Raw genomic sequence first — 14104 nt, forward strand, 5'->3', positions numbered from 1 at the left:
TTACTTAGCCCATCTGCCTTTTCCTCTTATGACAAGTGTCTTTCACTGGCCTTACATTTTGAGAGGTTAAAAAAAATGTATTCCTTTATCAGATGTCCCACTGTACAAGTGGGAAAAACTTCCATCCTTTCGGAACTGTTCTTCACATATTGTTCTTCACTGAATAACTTCTGAGCTAGAACTGTCTCATCCTGGGCTACATTCACAAAATAACAGACAATTTGTGTAGTTCAACTTAAGATGTGACCACTTCTCAGCTGAGATCTAAAAACTGGGCATGTGGATGTTCTTAGCTTATTTCCATTGCAAAGCACAATAGGTCAGGTTTAATCACCTTCACAATTTATATATTATACGACTTCAGAAAAGGTATTACTATATAACCAAATACAAAATAGAATGGAGAGGGCCCTAGAAATCTTGCCGGGCTAACAGGATGATGTGCAACCAGTGATACTTCTTTTTGGTATTGTTACAATGAAAAAATTAAAATATTCCTACCCCTTTCTTACCATGGTTCCTGCTGCCACTACCTACAGTATTTTAACACAGGATCAAATCCAAGATTCCTTTTCTGTGATTCTTCCCACAATTCATGTGCTGGGTGGGGGGACATTAAATAGTTTTAATTATTGAATATTATTTTATTAATAATTTTATTTTATTGACTTAATAATACTAAATATCTTATTTATTTTTATGTATTTTATTTTATTGAATATTATTTTATTATGTATTATTTATTGGCAATAAAAGAGAGAAATAGGAAATCCAGCTGGTTATTACACAAATTCAAATAGAATAACGGTATTTATTCATCATATGAACACCAAAAAGCAGAGAACAAACATTTAAGTTACCATTTTAAACTGTTATTCTAATAAAATCACAAGATAAAAACCTCAAGACTGAGACATCATGGTATGTGACAGTCTGGTTAAAAGATGGTGTACAAGTAGGAACATTTTAGGTTTGACATGAAAGAATATGACTACTTTCAGATGATAACCCACATACTTCAACATGCAAAAACCATCTAGTTTCAGTCTTTTCAGGTCAAACACCCAAGGAGTAAAAAAATCTGTATGAGTCCAACAGACTTCGAATTCAGAGTGTTCCTCATTCTTTTGAAAATTTGTAGGTAAGGAATCCTAATTCCAACATTTCCCTTTTCTCTCAATGGATCTTCTTAGAGTGGATATTTTTACACTTTATTTTCATTCAAGGAATTAGTGGCTTCATTACACTGTATTGTTAAGATACCTGAAAGCTTCTAAATGTATTATCTGCAGTTTGAACCAAGCTGTCTTACTCTTTCAAAATCTAGGTCAGCTGGCATTCTGCATAAAGTTAGACAAATTGCAAGGAAGAAAGATCCTTTAATTTTTCTGTTAAGATCTCATTTACTCCTAGATTATATGAACCTTTTAAATTGGCAAACTCTAAGGGTTACTAAAACAAAAGAGCTGTATAAAAAAATCCACATGTAACAAAATTTAGTAATCTGGCTTTTTTTCTGCTGTATATATAAAATGGAAGGAAGTAATGTGACATTTTGTAGATGAAAAATGTACTATAACAGAGAAATCCTTTACTTCTGTCAAATCTTTGTTAAAGAAGGGCACAAAAATAAATATTTCTGCTATGATTGTACCTTACGTACTTTAAAAGGAAAAAAAATACTTATGCACAACCCACTATATAATATACCCAGTGACTATTAAGATATACCATGTTACAGAGTAGAAATACCACTTTCTTTCTGTGTGAAGAACTTACTGGGGAATCATTCCAATGTTAGCATTATGGCAGTTTCTATCTTCGCATGAGTTAAGAAGTGCCAAACTTGCATATCAATGAACATCAAATCAAATCAAATCAAATCAAATCAAAACAATGCTGAAAGAATTACTATGGCCATTTCCCACATCACTTTGAAGATGCTGAACAATTGATGAAGCTTGATATAAATAAGCATTGTGATTAGTTTCTTACAGGTCAGAGTAGTGTGTATACCTGGCTGCTGATTAATTACAACGCATGACTCAAAACAACAAATGTAGTACTGAGATACAAATCTGTCACAGAATGCATCCCTTTGTTTGGAACAAGATATTAATTGATCTCATAAATTTTAAAAGTTCACAGTTTGAAAGACTATATAAGTAGGCTATCTGGCATTCACAGCACAAGCTCCAATTCATTGCTAGCCTTGGAATCTTTTTTGTGGTCTAAGGAAACAGCTCTTTCTTTGATTAAACAGTTCTTCTAATTGAAAGAAATGGCTCTGTACAGTCTTTGTGTTCCATACACCCCAGGTAAGCTGCAAAAATAAAATACCATTCTGGTGAGATTTCAGAAGTTGTGAGAGACTAGTCTTCCTCTCCTTAGACTGTGTCATGCAAGTTTGAAAATCTTGTCCCAGCCTTACGCAGAATGTATAATGAGATATTTCCTGGGTAAGACATACCTAATAAACAAAACATAGGTATATAAACTACATTCGTTCTTGTGATAAAAATGACACAGAATAACAATAGATCACATGTTTTGGCTCAGCTTACTCATTTAGATGAATATTGATCATAAATGTCTCTAGTTCTGACATCAGAAAAATATCTTTCACCTTGTTTTGGGATTTCACAGAATACCGTTTCCAGAGATTGGGCTATGGAAAATGTTTATGAACTGCAAAGGTTGGAATGGTTGTCTTACTAGTGTAACAGGTTCTGGCAGCTTTTTAGATCAAAGGCAGCTTGCATATGATCTTCTGTGTTGTATGAACAACATATGAACTTGGAAGTTTAGCCCAAACTAAACTTAATGGATGAGAACTCATAAGCAAAATCATAAGTTAATTCTCATGAAAATTCTTATGAAATAATATCACTGATGTTCACGCATTCTAATCTGAGCCACTGTGGGGAAAAGATGTGCCATTCTGATTTTTCAGACTCGTAAGCTCAGTTAGGTGTACAGAATTAGCTTAAACAGTAACACATAGTTACTTATTGTGCAAATTCCCAGTTGAGGGATGCATAAACAAGATATTTGCATAAGCAAATAGCTACCTAGTTTTCTAGCAGGTCACTTGCATGAATAAATACCTGATTTGTGCATGCACAATGGGTGTTTGTAGGCATATTAAATGCATGATAATGTATGAGTGCAATTGTTCACCTCAAACTTTAAAACTATTGTTAAACTGGCAACTGTTTTAATCATGATTTTTACCCAAATTAGAATATTTTTAGCAGTGTAATCTGCGTGTGAATTCAGCTCCTTGTAGTCTATCTATGCACCAGAAACTGAATTTCTTACTCTCCAGTATTCATAATAAACTAAAAAGTTGTCATCTGTATTGTTTTCTTCTTTCCTCTCGAAGATTTCAATATTCGAGAACAATTAGGGTCTGTCTTTTATCACAACTCAGTAAAATTTGTATTCCATTTAAGTGGCAAAGTTTTGGTAGCAGGGGGGCTGCAGGGGCAGCCTCTGTGAGGAGAGGCCAGGGCAGTTCCAGCAGACTGCAAAGCAGAGACACACCTGGTCAAAGCTGAGGCTGTCGGCCAAACTGATGGTGGTGCCTCGGTGACAGCATAGTTAAGTAAGGGTAAAAAAAAGGGCTTTAAACTAGAGGTGAAGCGGGAAGGGGAACCTATCAGGCTTGCCAGCGACAGGCTAGGGGAGGATACACAATGGTTAGAGGGATGGGGGGGCTAGTGGGAGCCCTCAACCCATTGCCCAGCAGTATGCGAGGGACACTGCAGCAATGTGGAAGTCTTGCAGAAGGGAGCTCGAGGCGCCTGAGGTATCAGGTGCCAACAAGAAAATGCCCATGAAACACTTCAAGGGAAAAAAGGGGTGCTCTGCTATGAAGGTAACGAGGCCAACAGCTCAGACAAAATGCCTCTATACAAATGCACGCAGCATGGGAAACAAACAGGAGGAGCTGGAAGCAGTCGTGCTGCTAGAGAGCTACGACCAGATTGCCATCACGGAATATGGTGGGATGAATCCCACAATTGGAATGTAGCTCTTGATGGCTACAGGCTGTTCAGAAGGGACAGACGAGGAAGGAGGGGTGGGGTCGTTGCCCTTTACATCAAGAAAACACTACAGAGTGAAGAGCTGTCCCTGAAGAATAGCCACGAGCAGGTCTAAAGCTTATGGGTAAGAATCGGAGAGAGAGGCAACAAAGGGAACCTAGTGGTTGGTGTCTACTACAGGCCACCAGATCAAGAGGAGCTGATAGATGAAGCTTTCTTCCTCCATCTCCAGGAGGCTTCGTGCTCACAGGCTCTTGTCCTACTGGGGTCCTTCAACTACCCCGACATCTGCTGGAAAACCAACACGGCAAGCTGTAGGCAATCCAGCAGGTTCCTAGAATGCATTGAGGACAACTTCTTAAGCCAGGTAATAAGCACCCCTACGTGAGGGGATGCAATACTAGACCTGGTGGTCACCAATGCAAGTGAGCTCGTTGGGGATGTCAAGATCGGAGGTAGCCTGGGCTGCAGTGACCACGCGCTGGTAGAACTAATGCTACTGAGGGAAATGGAAACAACGAAGAGCATAGACAGGACCCTAAATTTTAGGAGGGCACATTTCCAGCTCTTCAAGGAGATAGATAGTCAGAAGGACTCCCTGGGAAACGTTCCTCAGGGACAGGGGAACAGAACAGAGCCTGCAGGTCTTTAAGGATGTATTCCACTGAGCGCAAGAGCTCTCAGTCCCCAAGTGTAAGAAGTCGGACAGAGATGAGAAGACACCGGCATGGCTGAGGCAAGAGATGCTGGTCAAACTAGGGAAGAAGAGGGAACTGCACAGGCTGTGGAAGCAGGGACTGGCTTCCTGGGAAGAGTATAGGGAAGCTGCCCGGTTGTGTAGGGATGGGGTCAGGAAGGCCAAGGCACAGCTGGAGCTGAACTTGGCAAGGGATGCGAAAAATAAGAAGAAGGGCTTCTACAGGTATGTCAGCCGGAAAAAGATGGTCAAAGAAAGCATACCCCCGCTCACGAGCGAGACCGGCGAACTGGCAACAGCAGACGAGGAGAAAGCTGAGGTACTCAACAACTTTTTTGCCTCAGTCTTCACTGGCAACCTCTCTCCTCACCCCTCCCGAGTCGATGGATGGCATGAAGGAGACCAGGAGGATAAAATCCCTCCAGCTGTAAGTGAAGACCAGGTTCGGGATCTCCTGAGGAACCTAAACGTACAGAAGTCCATGGGACCTGATGAGATGCATCCCAGAGCCCTGAGGGAACTGGCTGACATAGTTGCCAAGCCACTCTCCATGATATTTGCAAAGTCATGGCAGTCAAGGGAAGTCCCAAGTGACTGGAAAAAAAGAAACATTGTGCCCCTTTTCAAAAAGGGTAGAAAGGAAGACCCTGGGAACTACCAACCTGTCAGCCTCACCTCTGTGCCTGGGAAGATCATGGAACAGATCCTCCTAGAAGATATGCTAAGGCACATGGAGGCCAGGGAGGTGATTCGAGACAGCCAGCATGGCTTCACCAAGGGCAAGTCCTGCCTGACCAACCTAGTGGCTTTCTATGATGGTGTAACAACAAGAGTGGACAAGGGAAAACCAATGGATGTCATCTATCTGGATTTTTGTAAAGCCTTTGACACAGTCCCCCACAACATCCTTCTCTCTAAATTGGAGAGCCATGGATTTGATGGGTGGACTGTTTGGTGGATAAGGAATTGGTTGGATGGTCGCAGCTAAAGGGTAGTGGTCAATGACTCAGTGTCCGGATGGAGACCAGTGACGAGTGGAGTCCCTCAGGGGTCTGTACTGGGACCGGTGCTGTTCAATATATTTATCAATGTCATGGACAGTGACACCGAGTGTACCCTCAGCAAGTTTGCAGATGACACCAAGCTGACTGGTACGGTTGAGACACCAGAGGGATGGGATGCCATCCAGAGGGACCTGGACAAGCTGGAGAGGTGGGCCTGTGTGAACCTCATGAGGTTCAACACGGCCAAGTGCAAGGCCTTACACCTGGGTCGGGGTAATCCTCGGTATCAATACAGGCTGGGGGATGAAAGGATCGAGAGCAGCCCTGCTGAGAGGGACTTGGGGGTACTGATAGATGAAAGGCTGGACATGAGCCAGCAATGTGCGCTGGCAGCCCAGAGGGCCAACCATGTCCTGGGCTGCATCAAGAGAAGCGTGGCCAGAAGGTCCAGAGAGGTGATTCTGCCCCTCTACTCTGCTCTGGTGAGACCTCACCTGGAGTACTGCCTGCAGCTCTGGAGCCCTCCGCACAAGAAGGACATGGAACTGTTGGAGCGGGTCCAGAGGAGGGCTACAGAAATGATCCGAGGGCTAGAGCACCTCTCCTATGAGGACAGGCTGAGAGAGTTGGGCTTGTTCAGCCTGGAGAAGAGAAGGCTGCAGGGAGACCTGATTGCAGCCTTTCAGTACTTAAAGGGAGCCTATAGGAAAGATGGGGACAATCTTTTTAGTAGAGACAGCAGTGACAGGACGAGGGGTAATGGTTTTAAACCAAAACAGGGTAGGTTTAGGCTGGATATAAGGAAGAAATTCTTTACAATGAGGGTGGTGAAACACTGGAACGGGTTGCCCGGAGAGGTAGTGGAGGCTCCATGCCTGGAAACATTCAAGACCAGGTTGGACAGGGCTCTGAGCAAACTGATCTAGTTAGCGGTGTCCCTGCTCGCTGTGAGGGGGTTGGACTTAGATGACCTCTAGGGGTTCCTTCTGACCCAAAACTTTCTATGATTCTATGATTTTATGATAAATTGCAGAACAGCTGTGAGAGACAGGAGTGAGAGAATGTGAGAGAAACAGCCCTGTAGACACTGAGGTCAGTGAAGAAGGAGGGGGAGGAGGTGCTCCAGGTCACAGAGAAAAGATTCCCTTTCAGACCCTGCACAAGACCATGGTGATGCAGGGTGTGCCCGCATAACTCACGCAGGTCCACAGTGGAGTGGATAGTGATCTGCAGCCCATGGAGGACCTCATGTCGGAGCAGATGGATGCACCCGAAGGAGGCCATGACCCCTGGAGACCCTGCTCTGGAGCAGGCTCCTGGCAGGAGATGCACCCTGTGGAGAGGTGCCCACACAGGAGCAGGGTTTCTGGCAGAAGCTGTGGCCTGTGTGTGGAGCAGTCTGTTCCTGAAGGAGTGTGGAGAGGATTCACAGTGGGGCAGTTCTTAAAGGACTGTATCATGTGGAGGTGACCACATGCTGCAGCAGAGGAACAGTGTGAAGAGGAATGAGTGGCAAAGACAAATCATTACAGACTGACCACAACTCCCATTCCCCATCCAGGTGCATTGCTCAGCGGGAGGAGGTAGAAGAGTTAGGAATGGAGGAGTGAAGTTGAACCTGGGAAGACAGAGGGGTGAGGGAAAGGTGGTTTTAGTTTTGTCTTTATTTCTCACTATTCTACTCTATTTTTAGTTGGCAACAAATTAAGTCAATCTTTCCCATGTTCAATCTCTTTTGTCTGTGACAGTAACTGAGGAGTGACCTCCTAGTGCTTATCTCAACTTATGAGTTTATTAATTTTGTTTTCTCCCCCTGTCCTGTTGAGGTAGGGGACTGAGAGAGGTGCTGGGTAGGCATCTGGCATCCAGTCAAGATTAGCCCATGGAACTACTGTAGGTTGTCTGCGAAGCAACTAGCACCGCTGGAGAAACTCCAGAGGTGCTTGTCCCTACTCTATGAAGCAGCAGTGGAATGAATAGAATCAGAGAGCAGAAAAAATTCCAGAATACAAAGAGAAATCCAACATACTCATCTGCTTTGCTACAGGAAAACTATAACAGGAAAATAACAGTAGGATTAATATTCTAATTTCACAAAATCAGTTACGATGAATCATTGCTTTGCCTTCCAGCTGCAAAAGTGGCAATTAGTGTGACAGAGTTGCAATACAAAAAAAGCAACAGAGAAAGTGTAAAGTTTATGTCATGGCCTAGCTAACTGTATCTTTACAAAATCTGTGGCCAGAAATTCTAACTCTGTCATGCATGCATTTCAATGCAGTTCTGTGCATACTGGAAGAATGTATAAAGATCCTCATATAAATATATTAACTACACATATACCATATAAAATACACATCTAGTTCCAGTTATGGCTTAATGTAAAGTTATTTCCACAGCAATAGAGCAGATCATTCTCAAAATTTTTCTTTGGTCTTTCATTCCTTGAACACAGTTCATCAAAGTGAGGAACCTGAAATATTGTGCTCTATTAATACTGAAAATGTGTCACTGTTCATGATGAATGACTATTTGATATGAGGACTAGCATTATCTTATTGTAGACTGCTAAGCAGCCCTTTCAATTTAATTGCAGTAGCCCATGAAGTAAAGCAGCTGTCAAGGTCACCAACAGTGTCAGACTCTAACCTGAAGTTTTGAGAAAACATCACTGGAATCTTATTTGAATGACTCAAACACAGATAGTTGAATAAAATAATTTTTTTCAATGCACATCACACATAATATCTTATGTATTAGCATCTTGATCTCAACATTCACAATTGAGAATGCTTAATAACATTCATAACATATACATTTCCCTAAAATCAGGGGTTTCAACCAAAGAATTTACACTGCAATATTAATAAATGCATTATCAGTATTGTTTCTGCTTTTTGCAGAAAGTTATTTTCACTCACAGAACCTCCTGAATACAGAATTTGCTACAAAACCCATAAAATTTCACTTGTCAAAATACAGAGGTTGCAAAGGACATTTTAAAGGACATTTTCTTGCACAACTATATATTAGAAGTTTTCCCCTCTGCCTCCTGCCTTTTTTGGAGGAAGAAAGGGTGGACATTATTTAACTGACCTGGACAGCTCATCTGAAGCTGCCAAAATGTATAGTTTCCAATGTTTATTTAGACATTTCTTAAAATATGTAGTTATTTGACAGACCATGAGATACCATGCACATCTAGTTTAGGAGATATACATCTCAGTGTACACTGACTGATAAATGTGTTTTCTTTCCCAATCTGTAAAGAACTGTCCCTACTAGAGCAGCACCATCAAGTTGCATCACACAAAGATAGTCTCTTGTTCATTCCCATCTCATCACAGGATGAAACTCTTGCAATCTCAGATGTGTGCAAGTATGTGTTCCTTTACAATGTCAGAACAGAGTAGCCAATAAGAGGAGAAAAACAAACTCTCATAAAACTGAAACTGTAAAACCATTGAATAGTAAAGGCAGAAAGTTCAAAGTACCATTTGATTTTGACAAAATCCCCAGACCATCAGATTACAACTTGAACCTTTGTTATGTACAGAAATGCACTTTAAAAAGGTGGACTTTTTTTCTAGGTGCCTATAGTAGGGTAGAGATCTAACCCAAGTAGGATACTCTTGAGAAAAAGAAGAAATAAGAAGAGACCTTTATATAAATTTATATATGTTTACACACTTTGTGCCATGAAAAGTTGGAAACTACTCAAATACCTTAACTTTTCTCTTGACACAGAGATCTATTTTTTTTCCTTCTTTTTTTCGTTTTCCATTTATATATTTGTGTGAAGTGATGAACATTCAGAAGGGTTTGCAGATTTCAAGATTACTTGAAAAATACTAAACGGAGGCTTAGATTCAGGGCATTGATTGTTAATGTGATCAAGACTGGTTATTTTCTTGTTGTCAGCTGCACCTTGTTTTCTGACAGGGAAGAGTTTACTGAAGAAGTCACAGTGTTATGGGACTTCAGCTCCTCTTATCAGCAACTGGATACTTCCGTTGACATGCTCAGGATCTCACTAAGCCTTTCTGCATATCTGTCATGGCTTTGTCTCTTTTTTTTGTGAGATCGTCTGTAATAAAACAATTTTTGTAACTTCCCCTAGGAGTTCATTTATTTTTATTAGTGGGTGTCTTGGCATTAAGTGCATTTGGCTTCCTTTGTTTTCCTGATGAACTTGCCAGATAAATTGAAATTTAATGATTGATAAGGTGATAAAATGATGAATAGCAGGATAAAACATGAGAGATAAAAGCCGAGTAAGAGAAATGAAGTTTGGAAGAAGTGACTTCATTTTTAATTGAAGCATAAATCTGAGGAACAGGAATATGAGATTTCCCTTCAACAAATGTGTATGGAGGTGAGTTTAACAGGAACAACCACTGGATATTGACCCATTCTGGGGGGTGATCTGGCCCATTGTGCAAAGCTGTATTTAAGTAATCTAAGGGCAGTAAAGGCTCTGTGGGGTTGATTGTCTACAGTGCAAAGGAGAGGCATGGCTAGTTCCATTATGCACCATTCTGGTTAAAGCAAACACCACCTTATCCATCCCTTTTTGTATTAACAGATGAAGCTGATCAAGCTGTATGAAATTTGTGTTTGTCTCCCCATCAGCTGGGTGGGTTCCCCAACAGAGCAGATAAGAGCAGGTGTGAGCTATCTTTCTAGCTCTCACGAAGGCTGGGCTAGAGAAGCACCACTTAATCTGCCTACTTTATACCCTCAATGCCCACACTGCACAACAGTCAGGGGCAACTAGTATGAGGAGACAATCTCCAGGGGCCATGTTCAGAAGTGACTCCTGACTTTCTTGTCCACATTCAACAGTGGGGAGACGGGGACAGTCTTCTTACTTCATCAACAATTTCTCTCCTCAGATTCTGGAGTCCTTCCTCACTCTTCTTACCCACTTTTCCATTTTCATTTAATGACTTAATGCAAAGCATTAAGGAGCTTTCTCTTCCTATTACTCCTCCTCCTCCTGGCCCTTTCCATATCCTTCCATGTCAGCATACTCAAATATTCATATTTGGCAGGGATACCACAGAGGACACTTTACACAATCTATTTGCTCACATCACAAGCTATCAGAAGCAGAAAATTCTGTTAAAGGACTGAAATGGGGAAGAGGAGGAGAGTCTAGTTGGAGGCCGGTAACTAGTGGTGTCCCCCAGGGATCAGTACTGGGCCCAGTTTTGTTTAACTTCTTCATCAGCGACCTGGATGAAGAGTTAGAATGTACCCTCAGCAAGTTTGCTGATGACACAAAACTGGGAGGAGTGGTAGATACACCAGAAGGCTGTGCTGCCATTCAGTGTGACCTGGATAGGCTGGAAAGTTGGGCAGAGAGGAACCTGATGAGGTTCAACAAAGGCAAATGTAGGGTCCTGCACCTGGGGAGGAACAACCCCATGTGTCAGTACAGGCTTGTGGCAGACCTGCTGGAGAGCAGCTCTGCGGAGAGGGACCTGGGTGTCCTGGTGGACGACAGGTTGACTATGAGTGAGCAGTGTGTCCTGGCTGCCAAGAAAGCTAATGGGATTCTGGGATGTATTAGGAGGAGTGTGGCCAGCAGGTCGAGGGAGGTTCTCCTTCCCCTCTGCACTGCCCTAGTGTGGCCTCGTCTGGAGTACTCTGTCCAGTTCTGGGCTCCCCACTTCAAGAAAGATGAGGAGCTGCTGGAGAGTGTCCAGTGGAGGGCTACGAGGATGGTGAGGGGACTAGAGCATCTCTCTTATGAGGAAGGCTGAGAGAGCTGGGCTTGTTCAGCCTGAAGAAGAGAAGGCTGCGAGGGGACCTAATAAATGTTTACAAATATCTCAAGGGTGGGTGTCAGGAGGATGAGGCCAAAGACTTTTCAGTGGTGCCCAGCGACAGGACAAGGGGCAAGCGGCACAAAGTAAAGCACAGGAAGTTCTGTCTGAACATGAGGAAGAACTTCTTCATCCTGAGGGTGACGGAACACTGGAACAGGCTGCCCAGGGAGGTTGTGGAGTCTCCTTCTCTGGAGATATTCAAGACCCGCCTGGACAAGGTCCTGTGCAGCCTGCTGTAGGTGACCCTGCTTGGGCAGGGCGATTGGACTAGACGACCCACAGAGGTCCCTTCCAATCCCTACCGTTCTGTGACTCTGTGACTCTGTGATCTTACAAAAATATCTGAGTCATGCATGAAGTGTCTAGGGTTGCCCTTGTTCTTCCTCCAGCCCCTAAAAAAGCACGGGGCCTTTATAGGATAGTAAGTGTATACCACCACTATGCAAAAGTTGAGGGGTAATTAGGAAGATCTCAGTGTGACAGGTAACATTTTCCCACTGCTTCTTGCAGTTTTTTCAAACTTCATAGGGGGAAAGAAAGAGATCTAAGGATGAAGTTTGGAGGTCAAGGTTTTGTGGATCATAGAAAAACAGTTTTTTTTGGAAGCCATGACAGCCCTTCAATTAGCAAACGTTTTTCACTGGCTAGTAATGCAGTTTAAGACTTCTGAGAAAGGATTCCTCCCACAAACTGTTTATGAATCTTCCAGTTTTCTGCCCGCTTTTTCAGCCAGCAGTGTAACATGGAAAGCTATGCAGTTGGAAAGATGGTTTATCCTTTGATGTAAATAGTGAAAAACTTGAATCCTTACTGTGATGACAAACATAGTGATGTTTTAAATATGCTTAGTTTTTACAGTACAGACCACAAAAGACTTCTACAAATGAGGGACCGCAGAAAGAAAAAACAAAACTTTCTGAAATAATAAGAATTTCATGGTGATTTTGCCTTTTGTGTTCCTCATACCACACTCTGCACATACTATACATAGAAGTATAACTGACAGTGTTATTGCTGTTCACTTCTTTTTAATAGTTTACCCTTGAATTAAATACTGCAAACAATTTACTTTAAAAATTAATAAAAATTTGGGTCTTACAGAGGTAAAGATTAGCAAAGCATAAACATCCAGTTCTACAGTGACTCTAGCTCTACGTGAGTATCACCAGAATCAAGCTACCATGAGAAATATAGGCCTATGAGAAGAATATTTTATCAGGCTATAGATTTCTATGGGAAAATAATGTGAAGCTAGAAACACAATCCAGTATAAGACGCCATTTTCAACACACTATTTTTTATCACTATATACCAGCACTAAAATTCCCCAGTTCTGTATCTCAAAGCTGAGATGCAATGTTTTTTTTTGAAATGATTAGTCCTTTTATTTCAGTCACTGGTCCACTCTTTTTTCCGTCCTTTGTTTTCTGAGTTTTTCAAAGTTAAAAAGCAGAGTCTTTTATGCCAGTAAAAATATTTTTACGAAATCTATTCCTTATATCATTAGTTTTGAATTCAGAGAACAATTCAGTTGCATCATTAAATAGCCAACAAAATGTACTTTTCCCGCCTGCTACAAAAATAATTCTGTTGCAAATATTTTTTTTGGACACAGGCAGAGCACAATGGTAGTGCAGCTATGATATTGATATAGATACATCTGACCTGCTTCTATCTGAGTGTACTCCAAAACCAGAAGTCTGGGAAAATGAATGTAAAGACAGCTTTTCTGCACTTATGTCTAAGCTGATTTTCACCAACAAGATCATGTCTGGAAGTTGTACAGTCAAGATCACAAGGTACAGTATCAGCTGAACATTGCTCTACTGTTTCCTGACCCAAACTGTATTTTTGTATGGTTCAACTCACATCAGCATAAGCTTAGAATTCGCGCACCAGTATCTATTGCTGCCCTAGTCATACTTCAAGACAATTTTGAATACAGTCTTGGTAAATAAAACATGAATCCTTACTCTTTACCAAGCCAAAACCCAAAACATGAATATAATAACCCTTAATCAGACATGAGCCTGAGGCTCATGTACCAGTGAACTGAGTCTCAATTCAGCAGCTGAGTTCTTTGCCAGTGTGCCATATTGCTGCACAGTTTCTAAGATTTTGGCTTGAAAAGAGAAAAGCTACAGCAACATACAGAAAAAAGAAATCCTCTCCTACCTCTCTTGTGAAATATCCATCAAAATCAGACAAGACAGACCCATTTCTGGTAATGTTTAGAAGTGTCCGTATCACATTGCTTCATTGCTTTATGTTAGACTAATTAGTTTCTACAGACTGCTCTAAGGAATGAGATAGATTATTTATACACGAATACAAGTGTTATAGTTGAAGAAGAAAGTGAATTCTCAGGATCTAATAATAAAACAAAATATTATGCTAAAATAACCTTGAAATAAACATGCACTCCGGCCCAAACTTTGTAGAGGTAACAGTCTTTTAATATACTAACTTACATAGTGGCCACTAAATTTCTCTGCTAGCCTAATTATTTAAATTTTTTCC

General features: G+C 41.5%; 1 protein-coding gene across 2 annotated transcripts in view; it reads right to left on the reverse strand.

Annotated features, from left to right (window-relative positions):
• LINGO2 (leucine rich repeat and Ig domain containing 2) overlaps nucleotides 1–14104 on the reverse strand; it is a 579240-nt gene that overhangs the window by 160249 nt on the left and 404887 nt on the right. The gene's annotated exons all lie outside the window — the stretch shown is intronic.

Source organism: Opisthocomus hoazin, chromosome Z, assembly GCF_030867145.1.
Source record: "Opisthocomus hoazin isolate bOpiHoa1 chromosome Z, bOpiHoa1.hap1, whole genome shotgun sequence".
Classification (NCBI taxonomy): Eukaryota; Metazoa; Chordata; class Aves; order Opisthocomiformes; family Opisthocomidae; genus Opisthocomus; species Opisthocomus hoazin.